This window comes from Pteropus alecto, unplaced genomic scaffold (genome assembly GCF_000325575.1).
Source record: "Pteropus alecto unplaced genomic scaffold, ASM32557v1 scaffold725, whole genome shotgun sequence".
Classification (NCBI taxonomy): Eukaryota; Metazoa; Chordata; class Mammalia; order Chiroptera; family Pteropodidae; genus Pteropus; species Pteropus alecto.
The window spans coordinates 616,790-639,509 of NW_006436637.1; the positions used below are offsets into that span (position 1 = coordinate 616,790).

Consider the following 22,720-nt stretch of genomic DNA (forward strand, 5'->3'; position numbering starts at 1 on the left):
GCTCATCTATTTATTTTTTCAATTCCTGAAATTGTTGATATGACTCATTTTGGATCTCACTGAGTTTTTTCAGAAGTATCATCCTATATTCTCTGTCATTTAAGTAACATATTTCTGTCTGTAAGCTTATTTTCTTGTGATTTTTCTCTTTCTTTCTGAGATGACTTATCACCTTGGTTGTTCATGGTGTTTAATGGACTATTTCTCCACCTGGGCATTAATGGAAGTGTGTTCTGCTTTTATTCCAGAAAGGAGATTTATTATATAAAAGTCTCTCTTTAGCCTGTTGCAAAGAAGGTACTTTTCTTTTGGTTTCCAATAGATGGCCTCTAAGCCTCTTGGATCTCTGCTTTATATAAAGCCTAATAATGCCTTTTTTTTAAAAAAAATAGATGTTTAGTCATGCTCACTACCCTCAGTCTCAGTCCCTGTCAGTGTTAGCGACAGTTTCGGTAACATTTGCTCAGATTCCCCTGGGGCTCTGCAGTGATCGGTCTGGGAGGGTATTGTGGGAGGGGCCCTCTGGGTTGAGGGATTGGGCTGCAGCTCAGTCTCAGTTTTGTAGTCGTGGCTGGTAAAAATCAACTGTTATTTCTCTGTTGTCCCTGCTTCTCTGCTCTCTGTCCTGATTACTGAGCTCTGCCACCAGTTGTGTGGAGCTCACAGCTCTCCCTGGTGGTCTGTTCAGGGAATTTACTGTGCCCTCTCACCTCTCCCTGCTCTGGCAGGGAGCTCCAGCTGCTAGAGGCCACTTCTTTGTTTCTCCCACTGTATCTCCTGACTCTCTGGAGTTATAACCTGTGGTAGCTCTTATTTGCAGATCCCACACTCAGATATGCTGGTGTGTAATTTGAGTGTTTTTTTTTGTGAGTTTTAGATGTTCTGCTTATTGTTGTTTCAAGGGGAGAGATCTGGGGACGTCTCTCACTCTGCCATGTTTCTCCAAACTCATCAGGACAGACATTTTAATACCACAAAGAATTGGGCTGACACTTAAATGACATCATAGGTTGAACCATTTATCTAAATTCAGTCTCTCTCTCTCTCTTTCTCTCTCTCTTTCCTTGTAAATCCTTTTACATAGTTTCATTTTAGCTTAGAGGAGAAGGCCTTTTTAATTTCTGAGGCAGTCTCTAATAGTTTTTTTTTCCAGTCATTCTGCCTATTATTACATCCAGCTTTTTCTTATCACGTGCACAAAAGATTAATTTAAAAGTATCAAAGGATCTTCATATTAGCATCTCAGTTATAAGTGAGAGGCTGACTGTGGTGGGCCTTGGCCCTGGAGGCACAATTATCCATGTTAATTCTGAGATCTGTAGATGTGAACAAATTCTAGGGACAACAGCCTTTCCTGTGCACCTCTCATAATAAGCTCAAAGTGGTAAATCTTCTAGGACTGCTTTACATCTTAGAGGAAAATTTTCCTAGGCAACTCCACAAAGATTCTTTTCTTAGTCACTTGAGATTACCCAAGCAAAGGCCCGTGAGAGCTTACCAGATGCCATTGGAACTGCGATGCTATCTAAGTCACAAGCCCCTCTCTTGAGGGTAAACTCATTCCAGGGTGCCTCGCCCTTCTCTCCAGGGGTTCTTGCTGGCTTCTCCAGGATCGCCTGTGCTACAAAACTTGATGACTCCTTGTGTCTATCTTCACCCCCCTGGATTCAGGGATCTGAACAACTGTCATCACTCTATTGACTATTCAGGTTTGGGAAGCAAGTGTCCTTTTGATTCTGAAGCTAAATGGAGTTCATTTTCTTATTTAACCAGCAAAGATTTTGTTGTAACTTTCAGTAAACAATCCAATTAAAAAGCTGAAATTAATATCAACAATTCATTTTTTCCCCTTTCCCTGGGTTATCTTAACTCTTATCCAGCTTGAGGATTTTCTATGAGCAGCTCAAATAAAGTCATTACCTGCTACTTAAAGCAAGGAGGCTTAGAATTCTGAGAAATATCTAATCCACCATCACCTGATGCAAAGCGGGAAGCTGGTGAGGCACAGTGGGTCCTTGCTTGTACCTAGAACCAGGTCTGGGTCTGCAGGGTGGTCTTGGGTGGGCTTCTTCAGAATCCTGCTGATTACAGGAAGTAAATGTTGATGTAAGAAACATCCAAACCTGTAGAGAACTTTTTAAGAGTTTGAGTCCATCTAATGACATATGCTCAGGAGCAAGATCTCAAATGCTCCCATTCTACTGGAGAGTTGATATACCTCTGAGGTAAAGCTCTGAAGGTGTATTGCTGGCCTGCCAGGTGAAAATAAACTACTCTGGTGAGCCTTACAGACAGGTATAGAGAAAAAGGCATTTGCCAGATCAGTAGTTGCATACCAGGTACCTAGGGATGTGTTAATTTGCTCAAGCAATGAAAACACATCTGTACAGCAGCTCCATTTGGAGTCACCATTTGTTAAGGTTGTATAATCCACTCTCATTCTCCAAGACTCATCTGTTTTCTGCACAAGCCAAACAAGAGAGTCAAAAGGGGATTTGGTGGGAATCAACACCCCTTCGTCTTTCAAGTCCTTGACAGTGGCACTGATCTTTGCAGTCGCTCCAGGAATGTGGTTTTGCTTTTGGTTTACTATTTTCCTAGATAGAGGCAGATCTAATGATTTCCATTGGCCTTTCCAACCACAACAGCCCTCGCTCCATTGGTCAGAAAACCACTGTGGGGATTCTGCCAGCAGCTAAGTATATCTATTCCAATTATGCATTCTGAAACTGGGGAAATACCCACAGGATGAGTTTGGGAATACATTGAACCAATGATGAGATGGACCTGAGCTAAAACACCATTTGATTACCTGACTTCCATAAGCCCTTACTCTGATTAGAGGGCTACAATGACATTTGTGTCTCCTGGAATCAGTGTCTGTTCACAGCCAGTGTCCAGGAGTCCCTAGAAGGTGTGATTATTTCCTTTTCCCTCAGTTTATCCTGGTAAAAGGCCATAAATCCCTTTAGAGAAGGCTGGAAGAAAGATTAATGGTATAATTTCTTGGCAGTTTACTGGAGTCCTTCTTTAAGAGGAATCAGACTCTGCTTTATTCAAGAGGTTCTCGGTCTATTAACTGGCTTAAGCCTGAGAATTGATTGGCAGCTGTGACTCTCTATTTTTATGATCTGAGTTAGACTTCTAGTCACCTGACCTAGAACTTTTCTGCTTTTACAGATCAAGTAATTATTTAGGAGACTTCCTATTAATTTCACTTCTAGGAACACTGTGCTTAACTAGCTAATGCCATAGTAAGTCAGACTATTCTGATTGCTACTTTGGTGTTGTGAAATCAGAAAAAAAAAACAGTCCTTCACGGCTTAAAGATGCAAGCCATGAATTCAACGGAAATTAATTCTGCAAAAAACCCTGTGAGCCTGGAAGAGGACTCAAATGGAATCCCAGCCCTGGCTGGTACCATGATTACAGACTTGTGAGACCCTGATCAGAGTTGCAGCTATGCTGTGCTGATCTCCCGAAGCATGGAAACTATGAAATAATAAATATTTTTGTTTCAACCTGCCAAGTTTGTGGTAATTTGTTATGCTGCTTGGAAAACTATGAGAATATAGACATAATGAGAAGAAAAAGCAGGGATGTTTACATGCTAAATGCAATAATCACAGCAACCTGCTACTCACAAATTTCTCAGTACTTTAAAAATACTAATCACATGCTATTAAAATGGTAGAAGTTAATTTATAAATGAGATTTTTCAACACTGGTGTGCTAGTTTGGACAAAAAAAAATACTCTTTCCTTGAAAAGTTTCCATTTCTTCCTTGTAAAAGAAGAAGTTTAACTATATGTGAATAAAGAATTTTATTAAAAGTCAGTCAAAGTGACATTCAGCTATAAAATGTGTAGACAAGCCATTACTAACATACTAGAGCTTAAGGAATATTGTACCTCTGAGCCCTTCTTGAGGAATCCATTGTAGAATAAGTTTCAGACAACCAAAATGACTAGAGAGACACTGACACAAGGAATAGTGGTAAGCATTAAATATATAGTTATTTCTAGAATACTTAATTGAGGGTTAAAAGAGACAGTATAGAATGCTACCCACTGTCAATATGCTCTGATATTGTAGGTATAGAACAACTCCTTTTCATGATAAAAAACAAATTAGAAACAGAAGGAAACTTACTCAATCTCATAAAGGGCAACTATGAAAAACCTGCATCTAACACCATACTTAATGTTGAAAGACTAAATGTTTTTCCCCTGAGATAAGAACAAGACAAGAAAGTTCTTCCTCACCACATTTATTCAATATTTACTGAAAGTTACAGATAGGACAATTAAACAAGAAAATAAAATAAAAATTGTCCAGACTAGAAAGAAAAAAGGAAAAACTATATCTTTTTGCATATGACATAATCTTATATGTAAAAAATCCTAAGGAATCCATTGAAAAACTATTAGAACTGATAAACAAATTTAGCTAGTTTGCAGGACACAAGATCAATATACAAAAATCCACTATAGTGATGTCAGGAAAGACAGCAAAGTAGGAAGCTCCAGGAATCCATCCCTCCACTGAACCAACAATCAAATTGGCAGGAACTGTATGATGCAACTACTTAGTAATTTGGATATAGTAGAACACTAGCAACATCCAGAAGAGTGATGAAGAGGCTGGTAAATTTTGTCAGTTTTAGCTTTGGTGAAATTGGGGTCTACCAGTCCCTATTCCCCAACTCCAGAACAAACAGCTATCGGTATGGCAGCCCACATTCCTGATGTAGCTTGCTAAAGCCAGAGTGGGCAATAAGGTCTTTTTCTTTCAAAATTCAGGGTTGTAGTTTCTGACTGCTTTTTTTTTTTTTTTTTTTAAGTCAGTGAGTGGCAGGCATGGAGGTTGACTATAGTTTCAAACCCTATGGGATGAAGTGCCTCCCAGACATGAGAGAACTTCAAGAGTCAGGATGTATTTTTTAAAAATATCTTTTGGGAGCCAAATATTTAATTTTTGTCAGGTGGCTGACTGTAGAAAAAGTAGAATGAAAACTTCAGTGAACACACACAACAAAGAATACACACTTTGCAGTAATAGTATGGAAAATCCACAAAAAAATGGCCCTAGCCATCAATGAACAAAACCCTGCAATTCTTAATGAGTGGGAGAATCGAATTTCCAGAGTTACCTCAACATGATGCTCAGAATGCCCATGGTCCATTCCCAGGAAATAAAAAATTTGACAAAAACTATATCTGGGAAGCCCAGATATTGGAATTATTAGTCACAGATGTTACATCAACTATCTTAAATGTGTTTAATGAAATGAAGAAAATCATGGACAAAGAACTAAAGGAAATCCATGAGATGATGTCTTAAAATATCAATAGATATCAATAAGGAGATGAAAATTATAAAAAGTAACCAAAAAGAAATTCTGGAGCTGAAAGTTACAATAACTGATATGTATAAAAAAAATTCACTAGAGGGAACCAACAGTTGATCTGAGCAAATAAAAGAAAAGATTAGTAAACGTAAAGATCAGATATTAAAAAATTATCCAATCTGAGGAGCAGAAAAGAAAAAGAATAAAGAAAAGTGAATAAAGTCTAAGGGACCTGTGGGGCACCATCAAGCAGACCAACCTAGGCATTATAAGAGTATCAGAAGGAGAAGAGGAAAAAGACACCAGAAAAATACTTGAAGAAATAATGGCCAAAAACTTCCCAAATATGATGAAATACATGAATATACATATCCCAAAAGCTCAAAGAACTCCAAACAGGATAAACTTAAAGAGATCTATATCAAGATATATTATAGTCAAATTGTTGAAATTCAAAGACAAAGAGAATGTTGAAAGCTGCAAGAGAGATATGACTCCTCTTGTATAAAGGGTCTTCAATAAGGTTAACAGCAGATTTCTACAGAGGCCATGAAGACCAAAGGCAGTGGAATAACATTCTTTTATTTTCCTTTTTTTAAAAAAATTTTAATTAATTTCAAGTATACAGTAACTTGGTTACACATATATATTGTTAGTAAAATGATCCCCTCAATTGCTCCCTCCCTCCCCTGACCTCCACCTAGCCAATGTATTAATGCTAATTGCATTCCCTATGCCATGCTCTCCATCCCCATAACCATCTATCAGCTACTAATTTATACTTTTTCAACCCTTCACCCAATTCTCCCAGTCCTCCAAACCCTCCTCCTCTCTGTCTGTCACCAAACTGTCCACTATATTCATGAGTCTGTTTTTTATTAATTTCTTCTTTTCATTCCTTAGATTCTGCATATAGTGAAATCATATAGTGTGCATCTTTCTCTGCCTGACTTAAATAACTTCTAGGTCCATCAAAGCAATATCTTTTTCCATCCCCTTCCTTTTCATATGTACGGGTCTTGTTTTCCTATCCTTTCAGCCACTCTGTCTTTTGGTAGGAGCACTTAATTCTTTTCCATTTAAGGTACTTATTGACAGGAATGTAGTTGTCACCATTTTTTTATTCCTGCTTTTGATACATGTTTTTTCTTCTTAAAGAAGTCCCTCCAAAATTTCCTGTAATACTAGCTTAGTGGTGATAAATTCCTTTAGCTTATTTTTGTCTGAGAAGCTCTTTATCTGTCCTTCAACTCTAAATGATAGCTTTGCTGGATAAATTATTCTTGGTTGTAGATCCTGGGTCTTCATCCTGTTGAATATGTTTTGCTAAGCCCTTCCGTCCTGCATAATTTCTTTTGAGAAATCAGCTGCCAGCTTTATGAGTGCTCCTTTATAAATAACTATCTGTTTTTCTCTTGTTGCTTTTAATATTCTTTCTTCGTATTTACCTTTGGCATTTTAATTATGATGTGTCTTGATGTGAGCCTCTTTGGATCCCTGATTTCTGGAATTCTCTGAGCTTCTTTGGATTTTATGTCCATTTCCTACACCAAGTTAGAGAAGTTTTCCATCATTGTTTCTTCAAACAGCTATTCAACATCTTGATTTTCTTATGGCAATCAGATGACAATTTGCAACCTTAATAATATCCCATATCCTTTTAAAATTATTTTGTCTTGGCATCTTTTTTCTTGCCATTCTGATTGAGTGTCCTGATTGGCTTTCCCATCCTCTAGATAGGGCATTTAATCCTTTTCTTTATTCACTTTGTTTATTCCTTTGTTTATTCCGAGGACGGCTGCCTCTACCAGTGTGGGTCTTACTTAGCAAGGAACACCTGACTCGCTGAGGATAAACCTAGATATGGCTTGGGTGGGGCCTGAATTGAGGTAGGCAGGGTTTCAGGGAATCCTCCTGGGTGGAAAAACCTGTGTTATCCAGTTTGATGATATCACAGCTATGGTGGTGCTGTGTCTGGAGCACTGGTATAGGGGAGGGCTCAACAGGGAACAATGGATACTGCCTGTACTTACTTCTGTACCGAGCAAGTCTCGCCTAGGCCCTCACTCCAACAATGTCTCTCTGTAAGTCCCTGGTGCCCCCTGCTCTCAGTCCAACGGGCACTGATGCTCAGAGTGAGCAGATCTGTCACCCAAAAATCCGCTCATGGATGTGGCCTCTTTAAGAGGCGTCTGCCACTATCGCAGCCTCCAGTCCACTCAGCCACTCGGGACTGGGCAGCCCTGCGTCCTCACCTCATGCTACCTTCTGCCATTGCTTTCTTGGATTTCTCCCTAGTTGTATGGCTTGTTCATCTATATCCCAGGTGATTTTTCCTTGCTGCTGCTCCTTGTTTCTGTCACAACTTTGATTTGGTCGCCAGAGGAATGAACAGAGCCTCTATCATTTTTTCCATTTTTTCCCCCTCTGGAATAAAACTCTTAAAATGCTGAAATAAAAATTGTCACCCAAGAATTCTATTTTTAGCAAAACTATCCTTCAAGAATGAAGGCAAGATTAAAACATTTCCATATAAGCAAAAGCTGAGGAAGTTCATTACCAGTATACCTGCCCTACAAGAAATTCTAAAACAAATTCTTCAGGCGGAAATAAAGAAGGCTTGACAGTAACTCAAAGACATAAGAAAATATTAAAGAACTCTAGTAAAGGTAACTTTATAGGTAAATATGAAAGCTAGTATTATTGTAACATTTTTCATTTAAAAATTTTTAAAAATAAATTTATTTAAATTAGCTTCAAGTATACAGTACATTGGTTAGACATCTATATTGTTCATAAAACGATTTTCCCAATTGGTCTCTCCCTCCCCTTAAACAAATTTTTTTTATTGTTTATTGGGTTAACATTGATTAATACAATTATATAATTTTCAATATTATTGTACTTTTGGTTTGGTTTATATTGTCTCAATTTTCCTATATTATTTAAAAGAATAATGCATAAAGTAATTATAAATCTATGATAATAGATATACAATGCATAATTATGTAATCTGTGACAAGAATAGCATAAGGAGGAGATGAATAGGAGCAGAGTATAGACAACTGGAACTCAGTTGATATTATTCAAAACATATTATTGTAAATTACAAATGTTAATTGTAATACTCTAGGTAACTCCTAAGAAAATAACTTTAAAAACATACAGAAAAGGAAACAATAGGGAATCAAAATAGTACACTACAATATCAACTAACTACAAAATAGGCAGCAATGGAGGAACTGAGAAACATAAAACAGAAGACACCTAGAAAACCAATAGTTAAATGACAGAAGTAAAACCTTTATCAGTAATCACATTAAATGTAAGTGGATTAAAATCTTCTCTTAAAAGATAGAGATTAGCAGACTGGATTTAAAAACAATCCAGAATCCATCTATATGCTATCTGAAATTAACTTTAGATATAAATTAACAAAGAGATTGAAAGTAAGAGGATGGAAAAAGATATTCGATGCAGACAGTAATCAAAAGAGAGCTGGGGTTTCTATATTATTGTCAGACATAGACTTTAAATAAACAAAAAAGATTAGGAGAAACAAAGAAGGAAATTTCATACTGATCACACTTTCAATACAGCAAGAAGATATAACAATTATAAATACATTTGTACCTAAAGAGCTCCAAAATATATGAAACAGAAATTGACAGAATCGATGGGAAAAATATGCAGTTCTATGATAATAGTTGCAGACATCAGTAACCCACTGTCAATAGTGGAGAGAACAACCAGACAGAAGATGAATAAGGAAACGGAGAACTTGAACAACACTATGAACAAATTAAACCTAACAGACATAAACAGAATACTTATCATCAACGGGAAAATGCACATTCTTCTCGAGTACCTATGAAACAGTCTCTGGAATAGACCACGTGTTAGTCCACAAAACAAATTTCAATAAATGTAAACAGATTAAAATCATGCCCAGTATCTTTTTAAGTCACAATGGAATGAAACGAAATAACAGAAAGAAAACTGAAAAACTTTCAAATATTTGGAAATTAAACACACATTCTTAACCAACAATGGGTCATTGAAGAATAACAAGGGAAATTAAAAAGTACTTTGAGACAAATGAAAAGGAATACACAACACAGCAAAACTTATGGGATAAAGCAAAAGCAGTGATTATGAAGAAATTTATAGCTGTATATGTGTATATTGAAAAAAGAAAAAAACACCTCAAATCAGTAACCTAATTGTATATCTATGGGACTAAATGAAAAGCAAACTGAGCCAAAAGCTAGCAGAAGGAAATAATAACAGTAGAGCAGAGAGAGAGAGAAATAGAATAGAAAAAGAAAAATCAACAAAATTAAGAGTTGTTTTTTTGAAAAGATCAACAAAATTGACATCTATCTAGGTTGGCTAAGAAGAAAAGAGAGAAGGTTCAAATTACTAAAATCTGAAATGAATGTAGGGACATTACTACTAATTTTACAGAAATAAAAAGGAGAATAAGGTAACACTATGAATAGTTGTACACCAAAAAATTGGATAACCTTATATAGATAAAATGGACAAATTCTTAGAAACATATTCTACCATAACTGACTCAGAAAGAAATAGAGGAGTGAAAAGGCTACCATGGGAGGTGAGTGAGTGGCGTTGAGGCCGTTGGGGTGGGGGCAAGTGAAGGCATTTCACACAATGCTATGGCCAGGCCCACACATTCCTGTTCTTCAACAGGAAACTTCCTCTGTAAGGATCAAACTGTATGACTCTCTGAACAGAAACTAAAAACAGCTTTCATCTCAAAGAACACAGCACTTGTGTAATAGTGTGAAAACTTAGATGCTGGGGAACAACATTTGATGAATGAATCTTTCCAGCCAGATAGTGATCTTTTTGGACTCATTACCTTGCATTTTCAATCAGACTAGATCACTTTCCACCATGAGGGTCCCAAAGACTTTGAATAATTTTTCAATGTTCCTCACAGAAAGACACCTTCCCTAGAGAAATGCAGTATTTAATATAAAGTCCATTGGTGTATACTGGATCTCTAGGGAACATGGGAGTTCTCAGTGAAGAACATATTAAATGGCTTAAAGATTGCAATGAAGTATTTTTCTGTGTCTTAACAGTAAAACTCTTAGAACTGCTTCCTGTTTCTGCAACAGGTGTATCTTTAGAGTCAATAATAACACAGAAAATCTACAAAGTCATGCAGGGCACAACATGAAGTTTTTAAAAAAGAAACCTGAAGATATATTCCGTGTTGTGGGATTAACGATGATTATCTTTACTCAAGATACTCCTGGAATTTCTTCTTTGGACAGATCTCTTTGACCTGTGGGTCCCAGGTAGTGCCTTCCGGGCCAGATCCTGTGCCGCAACCCTGTAGGGGTGGAGTGTGGGTCCCAGGTCTGGCTGTGATCCAGGCTTGCAGCTAGGAATAGAACTCTGGGTATAAAATGTTACTTTAATGTAGTAAGGCGCCTGCGCCCAACTTATGCAAGTATGACTCAGCTTATTGTTTATTATGCATGTGTGGCAGAATGCCACTATTGTTCTCTGACATATTTAAAGCCCATGCAGTCCCCTAGTGCAGAAGCACACTCTCCACACTCCCCGCAATAAAGTTGGTGCCCATTGTTTCATTCTCATGTCGGCTCCTCGTGCATTCTTTCAACTGTGTCTCACCACAGAAGCCTTCCCTTCTTGATAAGCTCCATGGTGACATGTGGAGTACCCAGCAGGATGAGGTGAGTACAGCCCCAAGCGCTCTGGTCCGTCCACGGGCAGAGGATACCCGGTTGGAGGACATGTGGCCCCCGCCTCCTAGAGGTATCCCAAGGTCAAGTATCTGGCTACGTGGGCAACCCGGAGGATTGGGATGGAGTGAAGCCACGTCTGGAGGACATGCGGAAAGCCCTAGAGTTGCTAGAGTTGAATGTCTCAATTGCTCACCGGGAGGCAGTGTGTCGGGTGGCCTGGATGTTTCTGGCGGTGCTGCGGCAGGCCATCCTGGAGGTTCAGGCCAGGCTCTGCGGGTGCAACAATTGCAGCATCAGAAAGAAGTGCTGGAAAGGTGGCTGGCTGCAGCAGAACGCATGCTGCAGGGCCCTGAAGGGTCACTGCCATTGTTCCGGTCTAAGAGCCTGCCAATGATACCGCGGCAGGTACGGCAGTTGATATGGCAGCAGGTTGAAGTAGAGCAGCTGTTGACCCTAGGGAGGGCAAACTGGCAGCGCCCCCTAAGCTAAAAAGCATACCACCTTGATCCAGGACACCCCGCCAAACTCTAGGACCTGACGAAATAGGTACAGCAGAGCCCAGGAGACAGTTCCGGGGTGGCTGCTGTGGCTGTGGGATGACGAGGCTGAAGGAACTGAATTATCTCTGGAAGAGATGGCTCAGCTGGCCTCCATAGCGGTGATACTGACCCTCAGGCAGCGCTTCCAGAATGTGGCAGGGACAGCGCAGGGCAACCACTCCCTCATTAACTGGCTCATGTCTGCTGCACAGACAGTATGGGCCGACCCAGGGGAGCTGCTAGAGACAGTGAGCAGATGGACCATGTACTTAGAGCTGGTCCAGATAATTCGGGAAATGGGCATGCGATAGATGATGTTTTGGGCCCAGTACACTAGCCCCGATGAGGAGGTATTTACAACCCTATGAAAGACTTGATCTTGACCTCTGGCCTATCAGGTACCTTTGTCACCATGGCAGCACTGCTGGCCCCTTACGTGGATAGGCGGATCAACAAGGTAATGTCTTCCATGGCAAAGCTCGGGGATGTGGAAGTGAAATGCAAGGAGCGTTCCACCCAAGTGTGTGCTATACCACTCCCTGCACTCCCAAACCAGCTAGGGCATGGATGGAGGCGTGGCCACAAAGAGGGGGCGGGGCAGTGCCATGCCCAATCAGCTGTGAAAGCGAGCCCCTGGCAAATGTGTTTGATCTCCTTGCAGCAGGGGTCTCTGCAGAAAAGATTGAGCAGCAACCCAATGAAGTGCTGGTGGCACTGTGGAATCAGCTGCACCGTAACCAGCAGTTCACTCTTATTCCTGGGAAAGCCACAACCCGTGAGGTGCGGCTGGCTGATTATCAACCTGATTAGGGATTTGGTGGGGACACCCAGTTGGTGGGGGAGCTGGTTGACCTGATGAGGCATGTGGAACTTACTATACATTGTTCCCCTCGCAATGTGCAGAGGATATTAGCCCTCGTGGACACTGGTGCTGACAACATCCTGCTTTATGGGACTCCAGACAAGTTTTCCAGGCCCACTGAAATCATAGAAGGCTATGGGGGCCAAATCATTCGCATATGGCAGATCTTTATGACATTGGGTAGTGGCAGATTGCCTCCTCTGACATACCAAGTGTACATATCTCCCAAACAGGAGTACATTTTGGGAATTGATGTTTTGCAAGGCTTGACTGTAAATACCACTGCTGGTAAATTTTGCCTTCATATCCAGGTGGTGAAAACTATTTTCTGAGGACGTCCACGCTATTCCCCGTTGGTGTTGCCCCAGGCTAGCCGGGTAGTGAATACAAGGCAATACCCCCTGCCAGGCGGCCATGAGGAAATAGGACACACCATTCTGAAGCTGGAAGAAGCCGGTGTAATTCGTTCTACTCATAGCCCATACAACTCCCCCTTGTGGCCAGTGAAGAAGCTTGATGGCTCCTGGTGCATGACAGTTGACTATCGGGAGCTGAATAAGGTTACACTGCCCCTGCATGCCGCCGGACTGAATGTCACGGACATCATTGACTGGTTGTAACATGAACTTGGATGATACCATTTATGTGATGGACTTGGCAAATGACTTTTTTCTCTATTGCCATAGCCCCAGAAAGTCAAGAACAGTTTGCCTTCACCTGGGAAGGGCGACAGTGGACATTTCTCGTCCTTCCCCAAGGCTATCTGCACAGCCGTACCTTGTGGCATGGTCTTATGGCTCGAGATTTAGCCACATGGAAACGACCACCCACAATGTACTTGTATCATTATATCAATGGTATGATGCTAACCTCTGATTCTCTTACAGAACTAGAGCAGCAGCAATCATCTTGCGAGAAGCTCTCGCCAACTGGGGTTGGGCAGTCAACAAGGACAAGATCCAGGGACCTGGGTTCTCTGTCAAATTCTTGGGTGTTGTCTGGTTGGGTAAGACAAAAGTAATGTCAGAGGCAGTGATTGATAAGATACAGGCATATCCTCAAATCGAAACCGTGAAGCAGCTCCAAACCTGTTTGGGACTGCTGGGGTTTTGGAGAGTGTTAATTCCTCATTTAGTCTCCTTGATGCAACCCCTGCACTGTCTAGTGTGATGGAGTGCCCAATAGGATTGGACCGCAGAGATAGAAGAGGCCTTTAAAGCTACAAAGCAAGCTGTAGATCCAGCCCTCCCATTCTTGCTTATGGTGCAGGTGGATGATACAGAGTTTGAATGGGGCTTGGGCAAAAAAAAGTGGCAGAAGCACATTTCCCAGAAGGTGCTGACAGGCTTCTGGTCCCAGTTATGGAAAGGCGTAGAAGCGCGGTATTCTCTGATAGAGAAGCAACTGACTGCCATATATACAACCCTTCTTGCCAGTGAGGCCATCACTGGCCCCAATCCCATAACTGTGCAATCCACGTACCCTGTGGAGGGGTGGCTGCAGTATTGAGTGAAGACCCCCATATGGGAATTGCACAAACCCCTACACTGACCAAGTGGGGGGTGTACCTGGAGCAGTGGGCACAATTCTCTGCAAGTCCCCTGTCAGGTCAACTGCACCCCCTACTGAGACCAGTGCAGTTTCAAGCAGAGCTCTTGGTGGAACCTGCTGAGACAGGAGATGTACCGAGTCCCTCTGTAGAGGGTCGGGCTCCCATCCCTGAAGATGCCTGGTATACAGATGGCTCATGCCAACATGGGCTGCCGTGGTCTTACAGCCAACCACAGAAACCTTTTGGTATGAGACTAGTGCTGGCCACTGCAGCCAATGGGTGGAGCTTCGCACTGTGTAGTTGGTCCTCATTAATGAAACTGGCACAATGCACATCTGCACTGACAGCTGGGCTGTGTTTCGAGGTCTAACTCTGTGGCTGCCTCGGTGGGCTGCCCAGGAGTGGATGATAGGCTACCGTCCCCTGTGGGGCCAGGGGTTGTGGGAAGACCTCTGGAAGTGGGGTCTTTAACAGGGGGCCACTATATACCATGTCCCTGGCCATCGGCTGTTTACAGGCCCTGGGCAATGATGCAGTCGATGAGCTGGCACGAATTCGCTCCGCCCATGTACCACTGGTTCCAGTGGACATTGGCCCCCGGCTCCATGGAAACTGGGGCATGTAAGGGTCGTACCGTGGAACAGGTAAGCGAAGATATGGGGGCTATCACTGACCTGGTGCACGAGCACCAGTTGCGGTGTCACAATGCCCCTGGTGTGCTGAGCAGCGCCCAGAGAGATGGCAGGTAAAAAGAACCCTGGGAGTAGTGCCCCGTGGGGCTAAGCCACTCCAGGAATGGCAAGAGGACTACATAGGGCTTTTGCCCATAGACCGGGGATACCGCTATGAGTTCACAGGTGTGGACACTGCTACCGGCCTAGGGTTTGCATGGCTGGTGGCACCTACTGATCAACGTCATACTATGACCTCTTTGGAGCACCTCGCGGCAACCTATGGCCGATCCTTATTAATCGCCACTGACAGAGGCACTCATTTCACTGGACAAGAGGTGCAGACCTGGGCTCACACCAATGATGTGTGGTGACAATTACATGTTCCTTATCGCCCACAGGCAGCTGGAATGGTAGAACAATTCAACAGCTTGCTGAAGGAAAAAACTATGCGCCTTGGGTCTGGGCTGCTGCCACTGGTACACTAACCCACTACAGGCTATACACCTTCTGAATGAGCAGCCCAGGTGAACGGGGTTGTCTTCCCTTGACAGGGATGTAGCAGGCTTGCTGTGGGCTATCAAAGTGTGCCCAGGCACCACTGCTAAACAGTTCTTGCCTGGAGCCTACCAGGGAGTTCTGCTCCTGCCAGTCCCAGAACCTTTAGCAGCAGGTAAACAGGCCACCTGGTCGTGGCCCTGTGTTATACAGGTAACAGAAGCCGTGAGTGGCTCTGGTGGAGACCTGGGGACAGGGCTTACACAATGGGTTGCGGGTACAACCCTGGATTTGCATTTGGCCCACGCCCTTGTGTCACTCCCGATGATGGCGGAGGGTTCATTGTTAATGGGGAGTTTTGTCCTTAGCCTCTGGCCCATTCCTCTCTATTCTGTGATGCCAATGGAGACCCTCTGGCCCGCTACCCCCGGAGAAACTGTCTTGTACCATAGGCCAGGGGCAGCTTCTCTCTCGGCCACCCTTCTATCTCAAGATGGGCAGGTGGCCTGCATCCTCCTGGAAGGACGGAACTCGCCCCTAATGGTCCCTTTGTCTGCTCTATCCTATCACCCAGGCTGACAACAGGAATAGTGTCATGTCCTGGGCTCACGTGTTTGCTGCTGTCCACAATGTTTCCCGCTGCTGGGTGTGTCCTGAACTACCAGTGGAAGTGGCGGAGGGACTGCTGTGGCACATTACTCCGGCTACAGCTGAGAACTGGACATGACTGAGCATCTGGAATACCACACCTGAATGGAACCAACAATGGTGGGCTGTGGAAGCGCTGCTCCACTGTGATCGTCGCAACTCCCTACCCTTCATAGGCTATGCCATTTCCAGTGGGTGGGGATGGCTGGCAGGAGAACATGTGGAATTGCAAGAGCAGGCCCCTCACTGCATAGAGCAAGTAAGATCTGTGGCCAACCGTATCATGGGGTGTCTACCTCCGAGCTGTATGCTAACACCACCCTTGCTAATATTTCCAAGGTCCAATGGGTTGGGCGACGTTATGCTGGTATAGAGCCTACCAGCTAGCTACCTGCAGGGTATCTCTGGGTCTGCAGGCACTATGGCTGGCCCTACTTGCCCACTTATTGGACCAGCCGTTGTACCTGGGGACATCCCTATTTAGCTGGATGCATTTTATCTACCTTTCCCCAATTGCCTTATAATTGGGATCCCATATATCACCGCTGGCACTGGCAGAAACGGGCAGCATGGTGGTTCTACTCTCTGGCTTTATTCATTTGGTGGTGGTGGGGGGATCAATAGATGTAGAATTGCAGGTAGAAGCTTTAGCCCAGCACACCGCACAGGCATTGAATGCTACACGTCAGGCTATAACTCTTTTAATGGATGAAACCACACAAATGCAGAAAGTAATTCTGCAAAACCGCATGGTCCTTGACCTCCTAACTACTGCCCAGGGTGGCACCTGTGCCCTACTCCATGTAGAATGCTGTGTCTACATTCCTGATCATGCCAAGCAGGCATAGGCAGCTCTCCAGGAAATGGATGTTCAAGTCCAAGCCACCCATGCCCTGGGAGAAGACCCCTTGACAACTTGGTGGAATTCTTTGGGGTTCTCCTGGCGGTGGACTGTAGCCATCCTAGCCCTTGTAGCCTGTAGCCTGTAGCCTGGTAGTATTTTGTTGTTCTATTTTTTTCCCTCTCTTTAATCCCCACCCCCGCCCCCACTTCCACCCCTGACCTACGGATGTTGCCATCTCCCTTTTAAGAACTGGATCTCTGAAGGTGGGGCATCTCCTCCCACATGCTTGCAGCATGCACCCGGGGCCTGGCGTGCCTGGGGTATGGTCCGTGGCTCTACCTGGGCTGCGAACCCAAGACCTTCTGCATGTAAAGCAGAGGTGCTAACCACTACACTATGGAACCACCCCCTGTTGTTCTTTATATTGTTTTTGTAGATCCCGAGTAGTGCCCTCTGGGCCAGATCCTGTGCCACAATCCTATAAGGATGGAGCGTGGGTCCCAGGTCTGGCTACGATCCAGGCTCGTGGCTAGGGACAGAACTCCGGCTTTAAAATGTTACATTAATGTAGTAAGGCGCCTGAGCCTAACTTAATGCAAGTATGACTCAGCTTATTGTTTAGTACACATGTGTGGCAGAATACCACTATTGTTCTCTGACATATATAAAACCCATGCGGTCTCCTAGCACAGAAGCACGCACTCCCTGCAATAAAGTTGGTGCCCATTGTTTCATTCTCATGTCGGTTCCTCGTGCATTCTTTCAACTGGGCATCTCACCACCGAAGCCTTCCCTTCTTGATCAGCTTGGCGCTGACAGATGGTGTGAGAATATTCAGCTTTGCCAGGAACGACAATGATTTTTATAGTTCACAAATACAAAGTGAAGAAGCTCTAGAAAACATCTTTAAGTGACTATTCAATTTCTGATAACTATTATGTTCCTGAAATAGCTAATATTTTGCTACTTCAATCTTGTAAAATTTTAACCTACAAGATTGAACATGTATTTGGATTGCAACATTGTTAGGGGCTTGCATGCCTAATGCAAGACTCCAATCATTTGGAATGAGCCAATAGCTGCCCTCTAAACCTTGGCCTGTCTATTTACTCAAGTTGCAGTGTGCTATTGGCTTCGACATATTGTAGAAAGATAAAGTGCTGGTGAGGTGGATTGATGATGAATCTGCTGATGCATCTGGAGTCAATCTGAAACATATTCATGAGGATAATGTAATTTGCCAAAACTTGCGGAAACCTTTAAGGAATAGAAAAAGATAATAAAATTCCTTGCAGTGCTCCAAAATAAGGACCTTCAAATAAGATTAATTAAAATAAGACACACACACAAAAAGAAAATCTAAATAGACTTATTCTATTACCTGGATGTTTATGTCCCTCCCAAATTCATGTTAAAATTCTAACCTTTAATGTGATGGTGTTAGGAGGTGGCTCATTTGAGAGGTAATTAGGTCATGAGGGAAGAATTGTCATGAATGAGATTAGTGTCTTATAAGAAGAGACACAAAGGAGCTTGCTTTCTCTTTCTGCTCTCCCCTATCTGAGGATACAACAAAAGACAGTCATCTGAAAACCAGGAAGTGTGGTTTTACCAGATATTGATATGTTGGCACCTTGATCTTGGACTTCTCAGCCTCCAGAACTGTGAGAAATAAATGTTTGTTGTTTAAGCCACCCAGTCTATTGTATTGTTATAGCAGCCTGAATTAAGATAACCTATAATTGGTAAGGAGATTGAATTAGTAATGAAAAACCTCATAACAAAGAATCAGATGGATTCATAGGCGAATTCTACCAAACATTTAAAGAAGAATCCATACCAATTATTCCCAAGCTCTTCCAATGAACTGAAGAGGCAAGACTTCCTAACTCACTCTATGAGGCCAACATTACCCTGATAACAAATCTATACAAAGGTACTACAAGAAAGAAACTACAAAGTCCTTTATGTATAGATGCAAATACTCAGTGAAATACTAGCAAACCAAATTGAGCAGTATATCAAAAGAACTATAACATGACCAAGTGTGATATATTCCTAGAATGGAAGAATGGTTTAACATACTAAAATTAATCAATGTAATAAATCATATCAATAGAAAGAATAAAACTATATGATCATCCTAATTGATGTAGAAAGCTCATTTGAAAAAAACAACATAAAAAATATGTATACAGCTACCTTAAAAAATAAATTTAAAAAGTAACTTTCTAGCGATAGAGTTGTTGAATCAAAATATATATAAATTGAAAACTTTGATAAATATTGCCAAACTTCCTCCAAAACTCTCATTCAATTTTATATTTCCACCTAATGTGTTTTATCACATTTCCCCACAGTATTACCTACACTGGATATTAGAAAACATATGCATTTTTATCAATCTGAAAAATGAAAAGACTATTTCATTGTTTGCTTAGAATTTCTTCACTTGTGAATGAAATTGAGCATACTTCCACATGAAAAAAAAAGTTGACATAAAAACACTCAATAGTCTATGGCCATGCCACCCTAAACGTGTCCGATCTCACCTGATCTTGGAAGCTAAGCAGGGATGGGCCTGGTTAGTACTTGGATGGGAGACCACGTTGGAATACCAGGTGCTGTAGGCATTTAAAAAAACAAAAACAAAAGAACACTCAATAAGCCAGGAATAGTAGGGAAATTCCTCAACATGATAAAAAGCATATATAAAAAACCCACAGTTAACATCATACTCAATGGTGAAAGACTGAAAGCTTTTCTCTAAGATCAGAGATAAGGCAACAATGCTAGCTTTCACCATTTCTATTCAACATAGTTCTAACCAGAGTGATTAGGCATGAAATGAGACATACAAACTGGAAAGGAAGAAGTTATCTTTGTATACAGATGACATGATCTGATATGTATAAAAGCCCATGATTCCACAAAAAATCTAGTAAGCTTGTAAATTCAGCAAATCTGCAGGATACAAAATCATTACAAGGAACTCAGTTGTATTTCTATACATTTATAATTAACAAGTCAAAAGCAAATTTTAAAAACAATTCCATTTACAATAGCCTTGAAAATAATAAAATATTTAGCAATGTAAAATTGTACAGTTGCCAAGTGTAATAGCATGATGATTCCTCAGAAAGTTAAATACAGAATTATTACATCACTTAGAAATTCCGCTCCTAGATATATATCCAAAGGAACTGAAATCAGGAACTTGAACAGATACCTGCATGTCAGTTTGTTTTTTACTGCATTATTTACAATAGCCAAAAGATAAAAACAATCCAAGTGTCCATTGACTAAGGGATAAAATAAAATGTGATATGTACAGACAATGGAATATTATTCAGACATAAAAGGGAATGGAGTTCTGATGTATGCTACAACCTAGATGAACCTTAGAAAGCTTATGCAAAGTGAAAGGATAATCCAGACATAAAAGGACAAATATGCTTGGTTCAATTTATATGAGGTATCTAAAATAGGCAAATCCATAGAGATAGAAAATGAGTTTACCAGGGGTTAGAGTAGGGAGAATGAGTTATTGCTCAATGGTTACAAAAAAGTAATGAAAACATTTTGGAAATAGATAATGGTGATGCTTGCATAATATTGTGAATGTAATTGATGCCACCAAATTGTATACTTAACATGGTCAAAACGGCACATTTTATGTTATATATTTTTTACTACAATTAAAAAAATTATTAATGAAATATATCAGAAACCATTGAATTGTACACTTTAAATGGGTAAATTGTATGGTATGTAAATTATATTTCAGTCAAATTGTTTCAAAATAAATAATACAATATTTAAAAAATCAATTGTATCTCTATACAGTAATGAGCAAAAAATGAAATTAAGAAATTAGAAGTTAGAAATGTAACAAATGAAAAACTTTTACTCTGAATACTACAGAACACTGTTGAAATTAGTACAAAATTAGTATTATTTTACGATCAGAAGACTTAATAAGGTGGCAAAATTTCTCAAATTTATCTATAAATTCAACATACCTATCAGAAATCCCAGATGACGTCTTTGCAGAAATTGATAGGCTGATCCTAAAATTCACCTGGAAATTTAGGGGACCAACAGCTAGAACAAATCTTGAAAAAAAAAAAAAAGAAAAACAAAATGGAGAACTCACACTTCCGAGTTTCAAAACTTGCTTCAAAGTTTCAACAAATAAGACAGTATAGTGGTGGTCTCAGCCTAAACATATAGATCAGTGGAATATAACTGAGAGTCCAGAAATAAGTCTTCACATACACAACTAACATATCTTCAACTAATTGCCAGGACAATTCAATGGTGAAAATATAGTCTTTTCAACAAATAGTCCCGAGAAAACTGGCTAGCCATATGTAAGTTTAAAGTTGGACCCCCTAGTACATATAATATGCAAAAATTAACTCAAAATGGATTAAATATCTAAATGGGAGCTAAAGTTACAGGGTGCAGGGCTTGTTTGGGGGGCAATGAAAATGTTCTAAAATTGGCTGTGGTGACAGATGTATTACTCTGTGAATATAGTGAAAGTCATTGAATTGTACAAGTAGGTGAATTGTATCTTATCTAAATTATATTTCAATACATATTTTTATAAATGAAAGGTTATTACTACTGATCTATGGACATGAAAAGGATAATAAAGGAATACTATAAACAATTCCATGCACACAAATTTAATAACTTAGAGGAAAGCTCACACAAGGAGAGATAGACAATCTGAGTAGGCCTATATCTATTTTAAAAATTGAGTCAATAATTTAAAAATTTCCAAAAAAGGAAGTAACAGGTCCAAATGTTTCACTGCTGAATTTGACCAAACATTTAAGGAAGAAATTATATCAATTCTCTACAATTCCTTGCAGAAAATAGAAGCAGAGAACACTTCTTAACTCATTCTGTGAAACCAGACAAGTACAAAAAAGAAATCATGGACCAATATTGCTCATAAACATACATGCAGCTGAATATTGGCAAATTGAATTGCCAATACCGTAACCAAGTGGGATTTATTCCAGGTATGTTTTGACTAGCTGGTATAATAATAATAATAATAATAATAATAATAATAATAATAATAATTAATAATAAATGAATTCTGCCATATTAACAAGCTAAAGAATTTAACTCACATGATCATAGCAGTAATTCAGAAAAAGCATATGACAAAATCCACCATCCATTCTGTGATCAAACTAGACATAGCGAAGACCTTCGACTTGATAAAGAACATCTACAAAATCCCCTATGGCTAACCTCATACTTAATGGTGAGAAGCTGGATACTTTACCCCTAAGATGGGGAACAAGGAAAGGGTATGTTCTTTTACCACTCCTATTCAACATCTTACTGGAAGTCCTAGCCAGTGCAGTAAGACAGGAAAAAGAAATAAATCCCATACAGATTGGGAAAGAAGGAATAAAGCTGTATTTGTTAACAGATGGCATAGGTGTTTATGTAGAAAGCCCCAGAGAATCAACAACAAAAAACTTCTGTGAATATAGCAACATCCCATCATATAAGGTTAACAGAATATATTTATTGCTTTCCCATGTACCATCAGTGAAAAATTAAAATTTGAATTGAAAACACAGTACCATTTACAAAAGAACAAAAACATGAAATACTTAGGTATAAATCTAATAAAATATGTACAAGATATATATAAGGAAAAGAACAAAGCTCTGATCAAAAAAATCATCAAAGAACTAAATAGATAGTTCATGTTCATGGACTATAACACTCAACATTATTAAGATGTCAATTATTTCCCAACTTGATCTATACATTCTATGTAATCCTAATCAAAATCCTAGTGATCTATTTTGGAGATATTAACAGATTCTATTATGAATCTGTTATATGAAATATGAAAAGACAGAAGACCCAGGATAACCAATATGATAGTGAAGAACTAAGTTGGAGAACTTATACTACTCAACTTCAAGACTTAGCTATAAATCTACAGTAATCAAAACAGAGTGGTACTGGCAA

At 40.5% G+C, this 22,720-nt stretch overlaps 2 pseudogenes; both read left to right on the plus strand.

Annotated features, from left to right (window-relative positions):
• Positions 1-10,192: 10,192 nt before the first annotated feature.
• Positions 10,193-18,026, plus strand: LOC102884671 (annotated as a pseudogene).
• Positions 18,027-19,222: 1,196 nt separating this feature from the next.
• Positions 19,223-19,341, plus strand: LOC112481087 (annotated as a pseudogene).
• Positions 19,342-22,720: the final 3,379 nt, after the last annotated feature.